Source organism: Peromyscus eremicus, chromosome 10, assembly GCF_949786415.1.
Source record: "Peromyscus eremicus chromosome 10, PerEre_H2_v1, whole genome shotgun sequence".
Classification (NCBI taxonomy): Eukaryota; Metazoa; Chordata; class Mammalia; order Rodentia; family Cricetidae; genus Peromyscus; species Peromyscus eremicus.
In genome coordinates this window covers 88,436,473-88,457,236 of record NC_081426.1, presented here as the reverse complement: position 1 = coordinate 88,457,236, position 20,764 = coordinate 88,436,473, and the positions used below count along the sequence as shown (strand labels likewise).

Sequence of the window (20,764 nt, the reverse complement as noted above, 5' to 3'; positions counted from 1 at the left end):
AACAAAATGATATGTTGGTATAACTTATATTCTACAACCTAATTTTAAATTATGGTCACGTTTTTACTTGTGCTTTAATAAACCTGGTGACCATGACCTAGACAAAGATTCTTTGCTTGACTAATCAGACTCCTGAGGTTTTTTTTTTCTAGGCCCATCTGTACATGACTATAAAAATCTGTGCTTAATGAGAGCCTCCCACCCTCACTGTCTAAGAAGACCGCAATCCCCCACCCTCTCTCACGTGATGATTAATTTCATTGTGAGCTTGACTTGGTGCAGATTCACTGAGGAGACATCTCTGAGCATGTCTGTGAGGATGCTTCCACTGAGGGTTAAAGGGAGACCCACCCTGAGTGTGAGCGGAACCATCCTGTGAAATGGGGTCCCAGATGGGAATAAAAGCAGCAGCACCCAGCTCCCTCCAGGTCCTGACTTCAGATACTTCCCATCCCTGTTAGCATGCCTTCTCCACCTGATGGACCGTCTGCCCTCAAACCGTAAGCCAAATAAACTTTCCTTCCTGAAGTTGCTTTTGTGTGGGGCATTTTGTCGTAGCAGCAGTCAGTAGTACCCCTCACCGACAGCTGATCATACTGCTCCGTCTGCAACGAGACTCCTGTCAGTACATTTAGTGAGAACCTTGCCGCTGGCCTGGCCTTGGTTCACAGTAATTCCCACACTCTGACCGCCTCTGCTCCTTTGTGTTGATTCATACCTGCCCGGGTTCGAGAGCAGGGCCCCCTCCCCACACGGCACACTCCATTGCAGGGGCCATCGTATTATGCCGTGTCGTGCAGCTGCATGCGTCACCAAAGGTGTAGCCTACATGCCAGGCTCTGGAGACCCTGTCCTCACTGTTCATAGACAGAATCAAGTCACTCTGGCTTTGGTGTAGACACAGATCTTGGTCTTTAACACACACAGCCATCCTCATCAGGTTGCTTGGTACACAGTCCTTGCTGATGTTCACATTGGTATCGCCTTTGACCAAATCTCACGCTTTTTATTTATATTTTTTAATTTATTTTTATTATTTTATTATGTGTATGGGTGTTTTGGCTGCATGTAAGTCTGTGTATACATGTGAGCCTGATACTCATGGCAGCCAGAAGAGGGCATTGGATCCCCTGGAACCGAGTTACAGACGGTTGTGAACTGTCATGTGGATGTTGGGAATTGAACCCAGGTCCACTGGAAGAGCAGCCAGTGCTCTTCACTGCTGGACCACCCCTCCAGCCCTCATCTTGCCTTTTAAAATCATCATTTCCAATGCCCAGCACAGCGTCTTTCATGTATTCTCCATCAGATGTCTATGGGTGTCTTCTGACACTTTCAATAAAATAGAGAATAAAAGACAAAAATTCCCACCCTCAGACTTGTTGGGAAGAAAAGGGTTTCAGCTAGAGAAGGAGTGGGAGTGAGATTGGCCGGGGGGGGGGGTGTGTGTGAATGGGACTAAATTTTATTATAGAGGAAACTGTCAAAGAATTAAAATATGAACTACCTTTTTTTAAATCCCACCCTGATGGAGCTTCCATTTAGTGATAAAAGAAAACCCAGGAATAGAATAAATAGGTTAAATACAGGACAGGATGCTCTGGAGGAAAGGGCAGCAGGATGGCCAAGGGAATTCTGGGGTCAAGGAATGAGAGCGATTTTAAGTGCAATGTTCAGGAAAAGCTTTCCAAGGAATTCTTCATTTTGCAAAGTCTTAGGGCGGGGCAAGGGGGCTGGAGCGGGGCAAGGGGGCTGGGGCGGGGCAAGGGGGCAGCCATGTTCCACATTAAGAGCAAGCACGCTTCAGAGGGACAAGGCAGGGCTCACAAGCCCTCACTGTGCAACCAGTGTAAGGAGATCAGAGTCTGAAGCCCCTCCTGGGGGGTGGGGTAGGGGTGGGGAGAGTGCAGGCCAAGGTCAGAGATATGGGGGTTTGAACCCTTACATTTGGCAGGAGTGGAGCATGACATGTTTTAAAGGTATCTTTCTGGCTGCTGTGGGGAGCAGTGTTCAATCTGTGACCTGCTTTGGCTCAGGATTTCCTAATAGTTGAATCTAGGGATGCACAAAGATGAGGTCTCTAAGATGACCGCTATTACTGCAGGAGGCGAGCAAGGTCACCAGCACATCTGTGGGCTCTAACACAGACAGGTAAAGGACATCATAGAGTTAAATATGGAGAAGTGGGGTGGGGGGAGTCTAAGATGTAGAAATAGTAATAGTTAATTATCAAGGATTTTTACTTCTCATTTTTAAATTTTTAATTCTGTGTGTATGTAATCCACAAGTTCAGGTGACACTAAGAGATCACAATTACGACGGTGTGAGGTCTCTGCCTTCAGTGTGCACAGGAAAGCAGCCGAGCTAATTTCAGCAGGGCCATCACCCCTGCCAGTCTACCCAAGGTCCAAACCCTCAGCTTGGCAGGCTTCTCCCCTCGGTCCCTAGACGATGCACACTCTGGAGACCAACGGTGAGTTCATAACCAGAAGAGCGAAGCAGGCACAGTGTCGAGAGAGCAACACTAGTTGTTTGCTTACAAAAATCCTTTCTTGGGAGTTAACTCCGTACAAAACCATGCAAGGCCAGCAGGTGAAGTGTTAAAATCAAACTGAGAATAGCAGCCTTGAGGCTGTGTCCTTCAAGTAAGACCTACTAGATGAATGGCTATTCTTTTTTTCAACTAAAAAAACAGGTAAGCTGATACATGAAACCATAGAATGATGCTTTGATTCATGTGTATGTATGTGGCCTAATGTTTGAACCAGTGTATCTCAGACAACTGTCACTTATTATTAATTAATTTTATTTATTTATTTTACATCCCTACCGAAGTTTCCCCTCCTTCCTCTCCTCCCTTCCCTCCTCCCGCCTCTGCTCTGCCCCACCCTATCCATTCCTCTTCTATTTCTGTTCAGAAGAGTCAGGCCTCCCAGTAAAACATGGCATATCAAGTTGCAGTAGAACTAAGGACTTCCCCTTGTATTAAGGCTGGGCAAGGTGACCCAGTATGAGGAATGGGTTCTCAAAAACCAGCCAAAGCACTAGAGACAGCCCCTGCTCCCACTGCTAGGAGTCCCACAAGGGGACCAAGCTACACAACTGTCACATATATGCAGAGGGCCTAGGTCAGTCCCATGCAGGCTTTCTGGCTGGTGGTTCAGACTCTGTGGGCTCCTATGAACCTAGGTTAGTTGATTCTGTGGGTTTTCTTGTGGTGTCCTTGACTCCTCTGGCTCCTACAACCCTTCCTCCCACTGCCCCTCCACAGGATTCCCCAAGGTCTGCCTAATGTTGGCTGTGGGTCTGCATCTGTTTCCATCAGTTTCTGGATGAAGCCTCTCTGATGACAATTGGGCTAGGCACCAATCTACAAGTACAGCAGAATATCATTAGGAATTATTTCATTGACATTTTTTCCTCTAGTCATGTTTGGTTCTATCCTAGGTCATCCAGTCTGTGGGTCCTGGTAATCCAGGCAGTGTCAGGGATAGGCTCACCCTTGTGACATGGGTCTCAGGCTGGACCAGTGATTGGCTGGTCACTCCCACAATCTCTGTGTCATCTTTACCCCAGCACATCCCATAGGCAGCAGAGTGTATGTCAAAGGTTATGTGTCTGCGTTAGTGTCCCAATCCTCCACTGGAAGTCTTGCCTTGTCACAGGAGATGGCCAGTTCATGCTACATATCCACTATTGCTACATATCCACTGTTGCTAGGTGTCTTATCTGGGGTCATCCTTGTAGATCCTGGGAGTTTCCTTTGCACCAGGTTTCTACCTTACCCTGAACCCTACTCCTCTTTCCAGTCATCTTTCTGTACTCTCCCCTTCCATCTACCCCCACCCTGATTCCTCATGTTCCCCTCCCCATTTGCTCCCAGTCCACCCACAAGAGCTCTTCTACTTCCCCTTCCAAGGGAGATGCATGCATCCCCCTTGAGCTGTCCTTGTTGCCTAGCCTCTCTGGGTCTGTGGGTTGTGGCATGGTTATCCTTTACTTTATGGCTAATATCCACTTATGAGTACATGCCATCCAAGTTTGTCTTTCAGGGTCTGGGTTATCTCACTCAAGACAGTTTTTTTCCAGTTCTATCCATTTGCCTTTAAATTTCATGATGTTTTTAATAACTGGGAATACTCCATTGTGTAAATGTACCGCATTTTCTTTTCCATTCTTCAGTTGAGGGACATCTAGGTTGTTTCCAGGTTCTGGCAGTTGCAAATAAAGCTGCTATGAACATAGTTGAACAAGTGTCTTTGTGGTATGATTGAGCACCCATTGGGTATATGCCCAAGAGTGGTATAACTGTGTCTTGAGATAGATTGATTCCCGATTTTCTGAGAAAGTGCCATATTGATTTCCAAAGTGGCTATACAAGTTTGCACTCCCACTAGCAATGGAGGAGTGTTCCTCTTGCTCCAAATCCTCTCCAGCATAAGCTGTCATTTGTGTTTTTGATCTTAGCCATTCTGACAGGTGTAAGATGGTATCTCAGAGTCATTTTGATTTGCATTTGATTTGATGGCTAAGGATGTTGAACATTTCTTTAAATGTCTTTTGGGTATTTGAGATTCTTCTGTTTAGAATTCTCTGTTTAGATCTTAACCCCATTTTAAAAAATTGGATTATTTGGTTTTTTGATGTCTAGTTTCTTGAGTTCTTTATATGTTTTGGAAATCAGTCCTCACTCCTACAGCTGATAAACACCGTTAGTGAAGTGGCTGGATACAAAATTAACTCATAAAAATCAGTAGCCCTCTTACATACAAATGATAAATGGGCTGAAAAAGAAATCAGGGAAACAACACCCTTCACAATAGCCACAAATAATATAAAATATCTTAGGTTAACTCTAACCAACCAAGTGAAAGACCTGTATGATAAGAACTTCAAGTCTCTGAAGAAAGAAATTGGAGAAAATATCAGAAGATGGAAAGATCTCTCATGCTTATGGATTGGTAGGATTAAATGGCCATCTTACCAAAAGCAATTTACAGGTTTAATGCAATCCCCATTAAAATCCCAACACAAATCTTTGCAGACCTTGAAAGAATACTCACCTTCATATGAAAAAAAAAAAAAAACAACAAAACCCCAGGATAGCTAAAACAATCCTGTACAATAAAAGAACTTCCAGAAGTATCACCATCCCTGATTTAAAGCTTTACTACAAAGCTATAGTAATAAAAACAGCATGATATTGGCATAAAAACAGACAGGTGGATCAATGGAATCAAATCAAAGACTCAGATGTAAATCCACATACCTGTGGACACCTGATTTTCAACTAAGAAGCCAAAATTATACATTGGAAAATAGAAAGCATCTTCAACAAATGGTGCTGGCGTAACTGGATGTCAGCATGTAGAAGAATGCAAATAGATCCATATCTATCACCCTGCACAAAACTCAAGTCCAAGTGGATAAATGACCTCAACATAAATCCAGTTACACTGAACCTGATAGAAGAGAAAGTGGGAAATAGCCTTGAACATACTGGCACAGGAGACCATGTCCTGAATAGAACACCAGTAGCACAGACACTAAGATCGACAAGTAATAAATGGGACCTCATGGAACTGAAAAGCTTCTGTAAAGCAAAGGACACAGTCAATGAGACAAAACAGCAGCCTACAGAATGGAAAAAGATCTTCACCAACCCCACATCTAACAAGGGGTTTGTTTCCTTCTGGCTTTTTTCTTAAAGTGTATGGTACATCATATTACCTCTTGTCACCCGGCTACCCAACAGCACATCAGAATGTATTTCTTCTATCCGACGGTAACTTACTACCTGCTCCTAGCCACGCCACCCCACCCACCTCTGGAACCCACCATTCTGCTCCTTATTTCTATGAGATCAACTGTTTTAGATCCCACGTGTGATAAGATCATGTGGTATTTGTCTTTCTGGGCCTGGCATTCCATCTAATATGATGATCTACATAAATTACAGGTTCGATTCTTAAAAACTGAATAGGATTTACTGCTATATGTACATTTTCCTCATCCTTATATCAGTTTGTGGACAGGTAGGTTGTTTCCATTTCTTAGATATTGTGACTAGTTCTATAGTAAACATGGGAATGCAGGTATCTCCTAGGCATACTCAATTTCCTTTAGAAAGAGTAATATTTTTAGGTCAAGGGGTTTGATTTTTAAAGGAATTTCCATACTGTTTTCCATAATGGCTACTAGCTTGCATTTTCACAATGCAAGGATTCCCTTTTCTCCACATCGTTCTTAGCATTTATCTTGTGCCTGTTGTGCAACAGGAATTCTTTCTGGAGTGAGATGGAGATGGCACTTCATTGTAATTTGGATTTGCATTTCTGTGACGATTACTGGAGCACTTTCTCACACACCTGGCGGCTCTTGATACATCATTTTAGACATGTCTCTTTAGATTATTACCTGTCTTCATGGGGCTGGTTCTCCTCTGCTACTCTGGATATTAAGTCTATTAAGTCTCCTGGGATGGATATAGTAGGTTATTCTGACTCTTAGCCTTCTCCAGATGTGAAATTTGCAGAGAATTTTCTCCCAGTCTGTAGATCATCTCTTCACTCTGTTGATCGTTTCCTTTGCTGAGTACAAGCTCTTAAGTTTGGTATACTCCTCTCTGTCTATTTAACCATTTGTATTTTGTTTTGGACAAGGTCTGACTGTGTCACTCCGGCTGGCTTGGAGCCATGATCATGGTGATTCCTTTATCTCTGTCTCCCAAACACTAGGTCAGGTTATCATTCGTCACTGTCATTTCTTCCCAGGAAACTAATCCATCTTCTCAGAACTGAAGCAACCTTCCCCTGATAAAACAGTATTCTGACACACTGAGAGGCCTAATGGTTCCATTCCCCTAGTCAGTAAATTCACCCTTCATTTATCCTAGACAAGGAACAGCTCAAAATATTAGGGGGAGTCCAGCGGATTTGAATATACAGTTAGTGTTCTTATCAAAAGGAAAATGGATTACCCAATCATTGATGAGATTTCCACCCCCTCTCTTGTGCTGGCACCCAGGTCTTACATATGCTACCTCTGAGCGGGCCCCTGATGAGCAATTTCTTTAAGTTAGTTTTAAATGTTATTTATCACTGTCCGCATGCACATGCATGCTACCGCACAAATGTAGGAAGGTCAGAAGAAACTTAGAGGAACCAGTTCTGCTGTGGGACCCAGGGATTATGCTTAGGTCATTGAATTTATACCAAAGCAGGTTTACTCACTGAGCCATGTTGCTGGTCCCTGATGTGTAATTCCTAAGAAATATTTATTCTCTCAGTCTGTTCTTGGTATGCTACCAAATTCTGTAGCTCTGCTATAAGAATGAACTATGCAGTCTCTGGAGAGGAAGAAAAACAGCATAGGCAGGCAGCAGACTGAGAGGACCATGAGGACCCACCATTGAGAAATCAGGCTACTAAATCACAGTGTCGAGAGCCTGGACCTCTAGTAAGAGTATCAAAAGGGACAAAAGGGAAGAGCTTGATGCCCACCCGTGTGTCACAGGAGATGATCCCCACCCACCATTCTTTGCCTCGGAGAGGAAGAGGATGTCAATATCTGGAGAAGTAGACAGGGCACTGAAAGGAGCTTGTGTCAGAGCCCTGAAAGGGGCTGTTAGGGGATGACTGCCCAGGAAAGTAATCTAGATCTGGGGTGGTTTGAAAGAAAGTGGCCCCGAAAGGGCGTGGCACTACTAGGAGGTGTGGCTTTGTTGGAGGAAGTATGTCACTGTGGAGGTGGGCTTTGAGGTCAAGTCATGCCCAGTGAGTCAGACCACTTTCTGTTGCCTGTGCTGAGTCAAGATGCAGGGACTCTTGAGCTAAGTCTCCAGCACCATGTCTGCCTGCACAATGCCACAGTGCACCATGATGATAATAGACTAAATCTCTGAAAATGTAAGCCACCCCAGTTAAATGTTTTTCCTTCCTAAGAGTTGCCTTGGTCATGATGTCTCTTCATAGTAGTAGAAACCCTAACTAACACAGAAGCTGGTACCAGGGACTGGGGTATTGCTATGATAGGACTGACCATGTTTTTGTTTGAAGGAATATGGACTTTAGGATTGTGGATTAGAAAACCAATTGAATCCTTTCAGTCCTGCTTAATGGGCCATCCTAGTAGCAACATGGAAGACAGTGGTGCTGAGTGTGATTTGAACTGTGGGTGCCTGGCTCAAGAGGTTTCGGAGAAGAATTTTAGTATGTTGCCTAGAGACCAGTCTTGTGATATTTTAGTGAAGAATGTGGCTGCTTTTTGCCCTTGTCCAAAACATCTACCTGAGGCTGAAGTAAAGAGTTCTGGATTAATTCCCTTGGCAGAGGAAATCTCAAAACAGCCTATTACAGACTGCCGTGTGGTGATTAGTGTTAACTCTGGTGAATATGCATAATGAAAAGGAGCAAGTTGAGCAAATAAAAGTACAAAATGTACAGATTGAGAAAGGGGGCACCAGAAAGTGGAACAGAGCTAAATCCTGTGTCCAAGAAGATAAATAGATTAGGAAATGGAGTGGTGACCTCAGGGCAAGATCCCACCCAGCTTAATTTCCAACTTGAGGAAAGGAATTAAAGAAAAGCTTAGAGCTGGGCATGGTGGCACGTGCCTTTAATCCCAGCACTTGGAAGGCAGAGGCTGATGGATCTCAGAGGCCAGCCTGGTCTACAGAGCAATATCTAGAACAGCTAAGCTTAGGCAGTAAAGGAAACCATGGAAAACAGAAAGCTGGTGAAGATGTAATTGAATGAGGGGGCCATATTCCAGCCCCAGCAAGCAGAACTTGGCAGCCTCGGCAACATGGTTCTGGCTTTAGAGTCAAGGATAAAAGAAAGGGGCTATAGAATTCACCTCCATTACTAAGGAAAACTACTGAGGCCAGCCATGTATAATGGGTTCCCTGAATGGAGGCCCAGAAAGGCCATTGCATGAAGCTGTGAAGGTGAAGCCTGGATTGCCTTGGACACCCCAAGATGCTGGAGATGCCAGAGTCATGGAACACCTGCCAAGGAAAGCTGCTAACAGGGAGTGGAAACAGCCCAAGAGAAAGAAGCATGTTGCAGTCAACAAAGCTGAAAGGAGTTGGAGATCTGAAGAACCCTTTGACATCAGACATTTAGATGCATACTTTGGAGTTTTCCCAGCTGGTTTTTGGTCTTGCTTTGGTCCAGTATTTCCTCACTATGCTCTCTTCTCTGTGTTTTGGAATGGTAATGTATAACCTGTGCCATTCTATGTTGGAAGTATGTGATCTGCTTTTTTATTTTGTCTTACAGGGGATTGCAGTTAAGAGATATATGAATATATATATGAAGAGACTTCAAACTTTAGACTTTTAAATAAGTTTTAGTCTGTTATAGACTATGGGGACTTTTGAAGCTGGATTGAATGCATTTTTGCATTATGATATGACTTAAAACCTTTGGTGACCAGGAAATGGAATGTGGTAATTTGAAAGAAAATGGCCCCCAAAGGGAGTGGCACTAATGGGAGGTGTGGCCTTACTAAAGTTGGTGTGGTCTTGTTGAAGGAAGTATATCACTGTGGAAGTAGGCTTTGAGGTCTCATATATGCTCAAGCCACACCTAGTGAGATAGACCACTTCCTGTTGCCTATGAGTCAAGATGTAGAACTCTCAGCTACTTCTCCAGCACCATGTCTACCTGCATGACACCATGTCACATCATGATGATAATGGACTAAACCTCTGAAACTGTAAGCTGCTACCCCAATTAAATGCTTTTCCTTTATAAGAGTTGCTTTGGTCATGGTGTCTCTTCACAGCAACAGAAACCTTAACTAATGCCACTCCAGGGCTCAGAAGTACTACAATGTGCAGTCTGCTGAATGGAAACCTGGACAAGTCCATGGTATTTGGCAGCTAGAGCCAGCAGGCCCAAGAGCCAGGAACGTCACTTGAGCTAAGTGTAGAGTTGCAAGGCTAAAGAACCCAGAGTCCTGCTGTTCAAAGGTAGCAAAATGGATATTCTAGTTCCAGAAGATAGAACCGGCCTCCCTCAAGCTTTTTCTTATCTCTGGGCCTTCAGCAGACTGAGCAGTGCCACTCAGATGAGTGGAATTAAAAGATTCTAGTGTTCTGCCTTCCTTCTGGTAAAACACTGACCAGTAGCCACTTAGAAGAGAAAGGGGTTTATTCAGTCTTACACTTCCAGGTCACAATTCATCACTGAGAGAAATCAGACAGGAACTCAAAGGAGAACCTAAAGGCAGGAACCATGGAGCAATGCTGCCCGCTGGTTCCCTTACTGGCTTATGCTCAGTGTTGTATATATTCTAGGATTACATATATATTCTAGGACCACCTGCCCAAGGAATACTGCCACCCACAGTGCACTGGGCCCTTGCACGTCATAATCAAGATAACCCCTCCCAGAAACAGCTACAGGCCAACCTGATCTAGGAGCTCAACTGAGGCTTCTTCTCTCACATAATCCAGGTTGTGTCAAATTGACAATTGAAGTTAACCAGGACACTTGGCCTCCTGAGCCTCCAGAAACCTCTCAGACACACCCACTTGTTATCCGAGCATCCCTTAGCCAAACCACCCTTGATCTGGGATGTTGCTCAATGGTAGAGTGCTTGTCTAGTATGTGTGAGATGCTGGATACGATCCCAGAACAGCAAACAAATCAACAAAAATCAACCCCTGCAGTGATCAAGCTGGTTTTACTCTTTGATCTGCGGTCACGCCCTTTGTAGCGCTCTGAGTGCTTATGAGTAAGACCAGGACACTGTCCGTGAAAAGAGGGGGTCTGGGGAAGGTAGAATTAGTTACGAGGTTGATTCTGGGTTGCTTTTGTACAGAATACAAAATGAAGGCAGAATCCGCCTGAAACCAGCTCTTACCAGCTGGGTGCGGTGATCACTGGCTTGGGAGGAGCAGACATTAGGCACTAATTACACTTTGCAAGCCCCTGCCTCTGACTGTTGCCATTCGGTTGATGGAGTGTTTCTGCGTGTGTTCAGGGGACTGGAGTTCAGAGTGGCTGATTAGTTCTTGCTGAGGGAGGGACGTAGGATGATGAACAGCCTGCTTCGGTATCCGTCTGAACTCCAACAAACAACCTTTGGTCCGGTGAATTTCATGTGCTTTCTGCCCTTCCAGAGAAGTCATCAACATAAAGTAATTTCCAAGAGACTGCTTGAAGATTTTTCTTTGTTTGTGAAGTCATACCGTGTTTCTGTTTCTCCAAGGGAGCTTTAAAAGCCTACCCTACATTCTCTTTCAGGCTCCTCCCCAAATTCCTAAGTGGGTACCGTTAGGCTGGAATTGACAGTTTGGCTTTCTTTCCTTGGGTCAAAAATGGGGTGGACATCAGGTGGTATTAGAACATCCATTTATAATGATGGTATCTATCCAATTAGGAAGCTGTCTTAGTTAGGGTTTCTATTGCTGTGAAAAGACACCATGACCTTGGCAACTCTTTTAAATTTAATTGAGGTGGCTTACAGTTTCAGAGGTTTAGTCCATTGAAATCTTGGTGTAGCATGGCAGCATGCAGGCAGACGTGATGCTGGAGAAGGAGCTGAGAGTCCTACATCTTGACCCACAGGCAACAGGAAGTGAACTGTCTCACTGGTGTAGCTTGAGCAAAAAACCAAAACATGTAGCTGTGCCACACATAGCCGGGCAGCTGTGTGCCTACCTAGTCTCCTAGTACAGTGGAAGAAGCAGGAAGTTGCCGTTCACAGACGGCTGGCGATCTCTGCCGCAGCCAACTCCTCTGGCTCCCAGCATATCTCCATTTCCTATCCTGTTGCGCCATTGTAACTGGAGTGTAAGTGTGAGTGTAGACGGTGGGTAACTTGCGATTCAGTTTACAGCTTGTTAGACTTTTAAGAACTACATCTAGGCTCCGTGGGTAGAAGGGCTTCCTATGCAAGCCTGTCAACCTGAGTTTGAACCCCGGAACTCATATAACAGTAGAGGGAGAGAACTGGCTTTATAATGTTGTCCTCTACATATGCCACGGCGTGTGTGCATGTGTGCACGCACACACATGTTATATATACACAATAATAATAAATATACAACGATTGCATTTGTCCTGGGTAGAAAGGACCACGTGTTACCCAGGAACTGTAACTTTCAGGTGGAAGCGCTTGTATTCATAAAATACAAACACCATTCCCTAACTCCACCCGTAGCTAGCCGCTGCTTCCTGTCCACCCCACTGTCTCTGTTGGCTGGACCGCTTTGCTCCCTCATAAGTGAAATCATATAACATGATACATAAACATTATCAGAATTTCCTCTTTTGGCTGGCCTTGCAGTTATGACAACCCTCCTGAGTGCTGGGATTATAAGTGTAATACACCATGTTTTTGTTGTTGTTGTTTTGGTTTTTTTTTTTTTTTTGGTTTTTTTTTCCTTTTTAAAGCTAAATAGTGTTCCATTGTATGTAAGGTGCCAAACTTTTTTCATCCACTGAGAACCTGTTTCTGTCTTTGGCTGTTGTGAGTAACGCTGCTGTAAGTGTGGGATTACATGTATCTGTTCATGTCTCTGGTTTTCATTCATGTGGTTTGTATTAGATCCTTCTCTGTTGCTGTGATAAAATACTAAGACCAAAAGCCACAGCACCTAGGGGGACATTCTGCATCATGTGCTAATTTTATTTTTAGCTTGTTGAGAAACCATTATATTATTTTCTAATGTAATGTTACATGATTCCATTTCATCTTTGTGTGGTGTACAGGGATGGGGAAACACATATGTGCATGTACCACAGCATGCTTGTGGGGGTCAGAAGTCCATCTCAGGGATCAGTCTTCACTCTCCATCTTGTCTGAGGCAAGACCTCTATTGCTGTTTGCTGCTACATACACCAGGCTACCTGGCTCAGGGGTCTCCAGGGCGTCTCCGACCTCTGGTTCCCTTCTTCGCATAGGAGTGCCGGGATTCTATGTCTACAATCCCAGCACTCCTGATCTAACTTTATGTAGGTTCTGGGGATTTGAACTCAGGTCTTTTGAAACTTGTGCTTCAAACACTTGGCCTCCTGAGCCATATCCCCATCCCATGAGCCATGTCCCCAACTGACTCTAACATTTTAAATTCCCAGCAATAGTTCTAATTTGGGGCTAGGCATGGTGGCACATGCTTTTATTCCCAGCACTGGGGAGGCAGAGATGGATTTCTGTGGGTGGTTTGCGGCCACCTTATCCTTCATAGCAAGTGCAGGTCAGCCAAGGATGCACCCAAGGACAGATTAAAAAGCTCTATTTTTTTCATATCCTCACCAATGCTGGTTTTGTTTTTTTGTTTTGACACAGGGTCTCTCCACATAGCCCTGGCTGTCCTGAAGCTTACAATGTAGACTAGGCTGGCCTCAGACTCACAACAATCTCCCTGCCTCTGCCTCCTAAATTCTGGGATTAAAGGTGTGTGCCACCATACCCAACTAACTCTTGTTAATTTTATAATACCCATTCTAATGGACATAGGATCCTTGATGTTGCCTTTCTTTTTTATTGTGGTGAAATACACATAACAAAGTTTGCCATATCAGCATATTTTAAATTATGTTTTATTTGTGTGTGTGCAAGCACGCATGTGTGTGCCTGTGTTCATATTTGTGTGTGTGCATGAGTGTGTGCATGTGCACACTCGTGTGCAGGTGTGTACACAGGCCAAAGGGGAGTCAGATATCCTAGAGCTGGAATTGTGAGCTGCCTGATGTGGGTGCTGGGAACTAAACCCATGTCCCCCGGGAGCACAGCCACAGCACTGTCAACCACTGAGCCGTCTGTCCAGCCCCGACTTTCAGCGTTTTTAAGTGCACAGTTCAAAGGCAGTGACTATATTCACAATGCCGTGTATCTATTGCATTTTATTTCTTTTTCATTTCTCTGTTGAAAATTTTTAAATCAATTATATTGGGTGACAATTGGTGTCTAAATACTTTCGTATTCGTCTGTAGAAAGTAAGAACCTTGTCCCTTTGTTGTGAAAGGAACCTTTCTTCAGATTCCTCTGGAGAGAGGGAGTTTCCTCACAAAGCCACACTGACAAGAGAGGCTACTTATCATAGTCCAGGTCAGTCCAGGTCACTTGCCCTGTTACAGCGGGAGATGAGCGGACAGAGTCAGGTGCTGTACCAACCTGTAGTGAAGACTTCCAGTTGACCTTCGTTGTGTTTGGAGAATGATGGAATTGAATGATGTCACTAAGGGACTCATTCTTCCCACCTTCTATTCAGCTGTCCTCAATATGGTGGCTCTGGGTCCTCGTTTGTTGTCTCCTGTTACATATGGATGCCACGGCACCAGGTACTGTATTTTCACTGTCCCAAGTGAGAAAGGTCTATGGGTAGAAAAGATTTTCCATTATTGAGGATGCAAACCCTTCCCATTTGCTACTCCGTAGACTTCCTTTTGCATCTCGGTGGCTCGGTTCAGGAGTCTGGTGGAATGGTACTCATCGAAGGAAAATGAGGTTAACTGTTTGGCTTAACCAGCCACGATGTATGTGGTACCCTTGGGCTGAGCACCTTGCTGTCCCCAATAAAATGAGACTTCCCTTAACTAAGGAAAACAGAAGTTGTATCCTCCATATATGGTCAGTGTCTGTTATTATTCTTAAAGATTTGAGTGCATTTTGAGATTTAAGTGCATTTTGAGAGGCCGTGGCACAGAAACTCTGAGACTATATTGAATCCATGTGCTAGTGGAAGGGAATTTGGGATTTATTCATTGGATGGTATCGGGACAGTGAGTTCTGTCTGTTTCTAAGAAAAATAATCCTCCGGGCCATGAGTCTGAGAGGACCCCTACAGTCATCTGTTGGGTGAATGAAGGTGGCTGCTTTTAGAAATCAAGAGAATGGTGGAGAGAAGCAACCAGTGCTGTTTCTGTTTAGAAGTCATATTTGGGGAAAGGTGATATTTTACAGAGATTCTTCACTGCAGACGTGTTGAGTTTTTTGCCAGTACTCTCAAAAAAAATGTAGTGGGGACTGACCTTGTAGCTTTAATGTTGCTGCTTATGTCTGCTGATCAGGGCAAGTCATCACAGACTCTTAAGGTGACACCAGGTCACCTGACTTGTGTCGTCCAAAACTTAGGACGCAGTAAAAACAACTTTTATCTCAGGGCTGGTGACTTAATTGTTGGCTCTTTCTCCCTGCCCTTTTGTATCTCAGAGTCTATAAAAATTATGGGGAAACCAAACAAATAGCCCTTGTCATTCTCCCTTATAGTGGCAAATGGATTTCAACATAATATAAGCCCTCCACGTTTGCCCATGACAGGCATGGCAGAGACTCCCAGGAGGCTCCTGGTTCGCAGACACCGTGACAGCCCTAGCCATTAGTGACCGGCTCATTCATCGTTTCTGCTCCACACTGAGAGTGTATGAAAAATTGCTGTGGCACGGAACTCATCTCCTGATAAATTACAAAGTGAGAAAAGATAAGCAAAGACCTCGGGTAGTGCTTGCAGTGGAGTGCAGAATCAGGTGTGACTTAACAACAGAGACAGACCCTGAGGAGAGTGTCCTTTGATGGTTTCATCCTCATGGGAGCACACTTACACAGACGGACTACAAGTCACCAGGTGGTATAATCTCAGGGGACTGTGCCTATAGACAAGGTTTGTCCTGAACAGAAATGTTAGTTCATGGTGCATTACAGCAGTTAGCCATTCCTGGGAGATTGACTAGACAGTTAGGTGTGTTTTCACTGTATTTTCAGTCCTTATAAAAATGTGGGGTTTTCCCCCCCTATTCCACGGTTTTCTCACTTTACTGATGAAGAAACTGAGGCACCGTGCAAGCTTAACCAATGTCACCTAGCTAGTAAGTAGCAGAGCTGGGACTCTAAGCCCGGATCCCAAGCAGATTAGCTACAACTGCCTCCCCCCACTGGCCCAAACAGACAGACAAACAGACCTTCTCTTTTACAGGAAAACACTTTCTGGTGCCATAAGTACCGTCCGAACTTCTGCACCCTGTCAGTCACCGGGGGGAAGTGCTTTCAAGAGTCTCAAACAATGAGGAGCTGCTGGGCTTCCGGTTTCCATCTGTAGGTGGAAGGTGTCTTTCCATCATGTGGTACAATGGAAGATTTGTCCTTAGGGATGGTGCACTAGCCACAGGAGGCCATTTTCCTGGGCTTTGATAGCCTCGTTTATGCTGGAAGAACCACATGGCACTTGATAACAAAAGTATGAATGATAATATCACTATTATTGTCGGCCCCTTTATGAAGCCCTGGCTGGTCTCAAACTGCCTCAGCCTCCCAAGTACTGAGATGACTAACATGAGCCACCACATCCAGTTGTGACTTCCACTTATAAAGTCCCCTTTTTTGAACAAAAGTGCATGGGGTCTTAGGTGACAAGCTTGTGTGGGCGTCAAATGCATGCTTTCAAGAGAGTATAACTTTTGAGGCCAGGAGATGTCTAGAGCATCAGGATTATAAATAAATGGTGGGAGACACCACAGTCCTTTAGCTGTGGTTCTTTTTTTCCTCTGGCAAAGGCAAGGGTTTTGGAAGCACACAGGAGCCGAGGGAGCAGAGGTTTTCACCGTCTCACTCCGTGCTATGCAGCCTGCCTCACACACGGACTGGATAAGAGTGCAGATCACTCACACTTGTGGAATGATGTTTATTGGAAGAGAACACATGGGGAAATGTACAGAGCTGGCAGCCCCTGACGTTGCGAGATGTGGCCATCTGGGTAACAGCTTAGCAAGTCATTTCGATAAATAATGCCATTTGGAGAGAGTTTCAAACCAAAGCTCGATGCCAGAACGCTTTCAAGAAGGTTTTGCAATTCTGGCGCTCTCCCTTCTTTTGTCAAAAACTCATTAGATCTCATTCCAGCTACGCTCTGCTCTTTGGGGGCATGGGAACATTTGTCCTTGGCTTTTCACTGTGAAATATTATTGGAAGATTAATATCAGTGGAGTAAATACTACACAGAATAAAAAGAACCCAAATTTATTATACAAAGATAAAATACCTTCTTTAGACTTTTATTTTCTATATCTGAGTGTTTTGCCTGCTTGTGTGTATGTACACCATGTATGTGCCTGGTGCCCACAGAGGCCAGAAGAGGGCATCAGATCCCCTGGAGCTGGAGTCACAGATAGTTGTTAGCTGCCATATTCGTGCTGGGAATTGAATCTGGGTCCCTCTGTAAGACCAACAGTGCTCTAAGCCACTGAGCCATCTCTCCAGCCCAAAATAAAATTCTTGGGAATGTGGAATATCTCCCTCTCTTTCCTTGAAGAGACTTCTTCATTTTGCTCAGTAGAAGAAGGAAACATCCTTATGTCTTAGTTAGGGTTACTGTTGCTGAGATGAAGCATCATGACCTGCTGTGGAATAATGCTTTTGTACACTGGTTTAATAAAACGCTGATTGGCCAGTAGCCAGGCAGGAAGTATAGGCAGAATAAGCAGATAAAGAGAATTCTGGGAAGGGGAAGGCTGAGTCAGGAGACACCAGCCCACTGTCCAGGACTCAGCATGTAAAGGCACACAGGTAAAGCCATGGAACACGTGGCGACATACAGATGAACAGAAATGGGCTGAGTTTAAGTGTAAGAGCTAGTCAGTAGTAGGCCTGAGCTAAAAGCTGAGCAGTTATAATTAATATAAGTCTCTGTGTGTTTACTTGGGGGACACAAGTGGGAGAGATTTGTTCTGACCGCTGGCTGGCTGGGACACAGGAAAACATTCAGTTACAATGACCAAAAGTAATGTGGGGAGGGGAGGGTCCATTCTGCTCAGAGTTCCACATAACCATTTGTCATCAAGAGCAGTCAGGGGCCGGGCGGTGGTGGCGCACGCCTTTAATCCCAGCACTCGGGAGGCAGAGCCAGGTGGATCTCTGTGAGTTCGAGGCCAGCCTGGACTACCAAGTGAGTTCCAGGAAAGGCGCAAAACTACACAGAGAAACCCTGTCTCGAAGAAAAAAAAAAAAAAAAAAAAGAGCAGTCAGGGCAGGAACCTGGGAACAAGAGCTGATGCAGAGGCCATGGAGGGGTGCTACTTACTGACTTCTCCTTACGGCTTGCTCAGTCTGCTTTCTTGTAGAACCCAGGACATCAGCCCAGGGATGGCACCACCCACCATGGACAGGGACCTCCCCCATGCCTTACAGCTGGATCTCATGGAGGCATTTTCTCAACCGAGGCTCCTTCCTCTCTGATGACTGGCACATCCTACTAGTAAATGAAAACTTGGAGTGAGGTTTTATTTTTATTTTTAAAAAGTTATTACTATTAATATATGTGTGCGCACATGCATACATCGTGTGTGTGTGTGTGTGTGTGTGTGTGTGTGTGTGTGTGCACATGCATGCCATGGCACATATGTGGAGGTCAGAGGACAATTTTGTGAAGTCATTTCTTTCCTTCCACCTTTACTTGGGTTCTGGGGATTAAATTCAGGTTACTGCAGGCATACATGCAGGAAGAACACTGTCTACATAATAAATAGATAAATCTTAAAAAAAACAAAACAAAACAAATTCAGGTTACCAGATCTACACAGCAAGTACCTTTTCCAGCTAAGCCATTTTTGCAGCCCCTAGTGACATCTTCTAATCTAACTGGAGCAATGGACCAGTTCGTGTTCAGGAAACATGGGAGGATGGAAGGCAGAGAACTACCTCTCAGTCTTTGTTTCAATTCTAAGGACACTATCATGTGACCAAGAGAAAGCTACACTCTCTTGAAATGTGTATTCTGTGTCCCCATGAGCTTGTTACACAAGACCCTCTCCAAATCTTAATTCACTCACATTCAAGGAGGACTTTGTAAAGTCAAAGTCACAACTGGACATGGCAGCCCATGTGAGTATCTCAGCACTTGGGAAGCTGATGCAGGAGATGTTCGAGGCCAGCAAGGGCTTCATTCTTGGACAATACTGAGGCACAGCTGTGAGATTTGGTTAATCAGGTCAGTTATTGTACTCCGAGATTCTTGCTGTCAAGTTCATTTTCTGAACTCGCCCTTGATCCCATGTAGCACACGGTCAGTCCTGGTCATCTTCTGGGACCCCACAGACCTCGGACACCAACAACAGAGAGCACATCATTTGTTTGTCTACTGGAAACTCTCTGGTCATGGTTGTGGACTAAGAGGATCAGTAGATTCTCTGTGACAAGAAAAGAGATGTGTGTGTAACAAGGTATACCAGGAAGGCAGAAAGAGCTGAAAACATGATTTGTCACGTGGGACGTTGATGGGTTGATGAGGCGAGAAGTTGGTCTTAAGCTTTTCATTGTAGTCTTCTGGTCCCTAGATGGTCTTGACAACTAACCTTTGCAAAGGAAAGGTGGGTAGGAAGATGGAGTAAGTAAGGGGACTTTGCCCTTCTACACAACACACACACACCACATACACACACACCACACATACACACACCACTTACACACACACACACACACACAAACACACACACACACACACACACACATCCCTCTGGTCTTAAGCTCACACCTGTTAGCTGCCAGAAGAACACAGCATGGTGGGTTCTACTGTGTCTCTGATTTATGTCCTTCAGTGTAAGAATTTTTTTCTTTGACTTCATCCGACTTAGCTCATCACATGTTTCTCAAGTCTTACCAAAGTAATTTATAAACTGTCTAGGAGCTAGCCAAATTCAGTCAAACAGTTTTAAAAGATAAAAACCAGATCGCAGATTTCAATATAAAACCACAAAGCTTTAGTAAAAAGGACATAGGAAAAAAAAAATCTGAGATCAAGGGATAATGAAGAAGTTCCTAGGTTTGACAGTTAAAAGTAGGACCTATAAAAAGAGAAGTGTGCAGGTTAGATTTTGTTAAAAGTAGAATTTCCTGCTTTGCAAGTGACTTTGTAAATGATCCAGGTGTGTGACACATGGCTGTACCTCAGCTCTTGAGAGGTGTGTGACACATGGCTGTACCCCAGCTCTTGAGAGGTACAGGAGGGGAAAGGAGCTCAGGGCCATCCTCGGGCGTCTTGTGAGTTTGAGGCCAGCCTAGGCTATGTGTGACCCTGTCTCAAACAAACAAGTGAGTAGAAGATGTGTCAGTGGGTAAGAGTACTTGCTGTTTAAGTGTGAGGGCCTGAGTTTGGTCCCCAGAACCTCTGTTAAAGCCAGATGTGGTCACATGAACCTGTAAACCCAGCACCAAGTGTGAGGATTTCTGGGGCTTGGTGGCCAGCTAGTCTGGGGGCGAGGAGGATGGTCAGCTCCAAGTTCAGTGAGAAACCCTCTTTCAAAGGGATAAAGGGAGAGCGCAGAGCAGGTCACCTGACACCACACCCTGGTCCCTGCACATGTGTGCACAGATGTGGGTATCCATGCATGCATGCACACAGACACACACCATACACAAAGGTCTTGTGAAGTGCCGTTCAGTGGTGAGAGATGGTTCTAAACAGATGCTTGTGGACCTTTAATATGCAAAAAAGGAAAAGTTACTTTATACTACATAATTTGAACTCAAATGGCCCAAAGCTCTAAACAGGAAGAGCTAAAACTATAAAAACCATGAGAAGAGACAAGAGCAAAAGCCTCGATACTGGCTTTGGCGACGGTTTCTTGTTTCGGGGCACTAAGACTCAGGCAACGAAGGAAAATGTAGATAAATTGGACTTCCTCAAAATTAAAAACATGTGTGCCCCAAAGGATACTATCAACAGTGAAATGGTGACTTACGTAATTGGAGAAGTTTGGATACGTGATGGGGGATTAATGTCCAGGACAGACAGGGAACAATCAAGTATTGAAAATGTGAA

General features: G+C 44.5%; 1 protein-coding gene and 1 long non-coding RNA gene across 2 annotated transcripts in view; both read left to right on the top strand.

The window, feature by feature from the left end:
• Tmem150c (transmembrane protein 150C) overlaps window positions 1–20,764 on the top strand; it is a 63,504-nt gene that overhangs the window by 15,603 nt on the left and 27,137 nt on the right. The window lies entirely within an intron of this gene.
• Window positions 14,136–17,006, top strand: LOC131920383 (uncharacterized). Its single transcript, XR_009381647.1, has 2 exons — window positions 14,136–14,297; window positions 15,929–17,006. It is a non-coding gene; the product is annotated as an uncharacterized LOC131920383 (long non-coding RNA).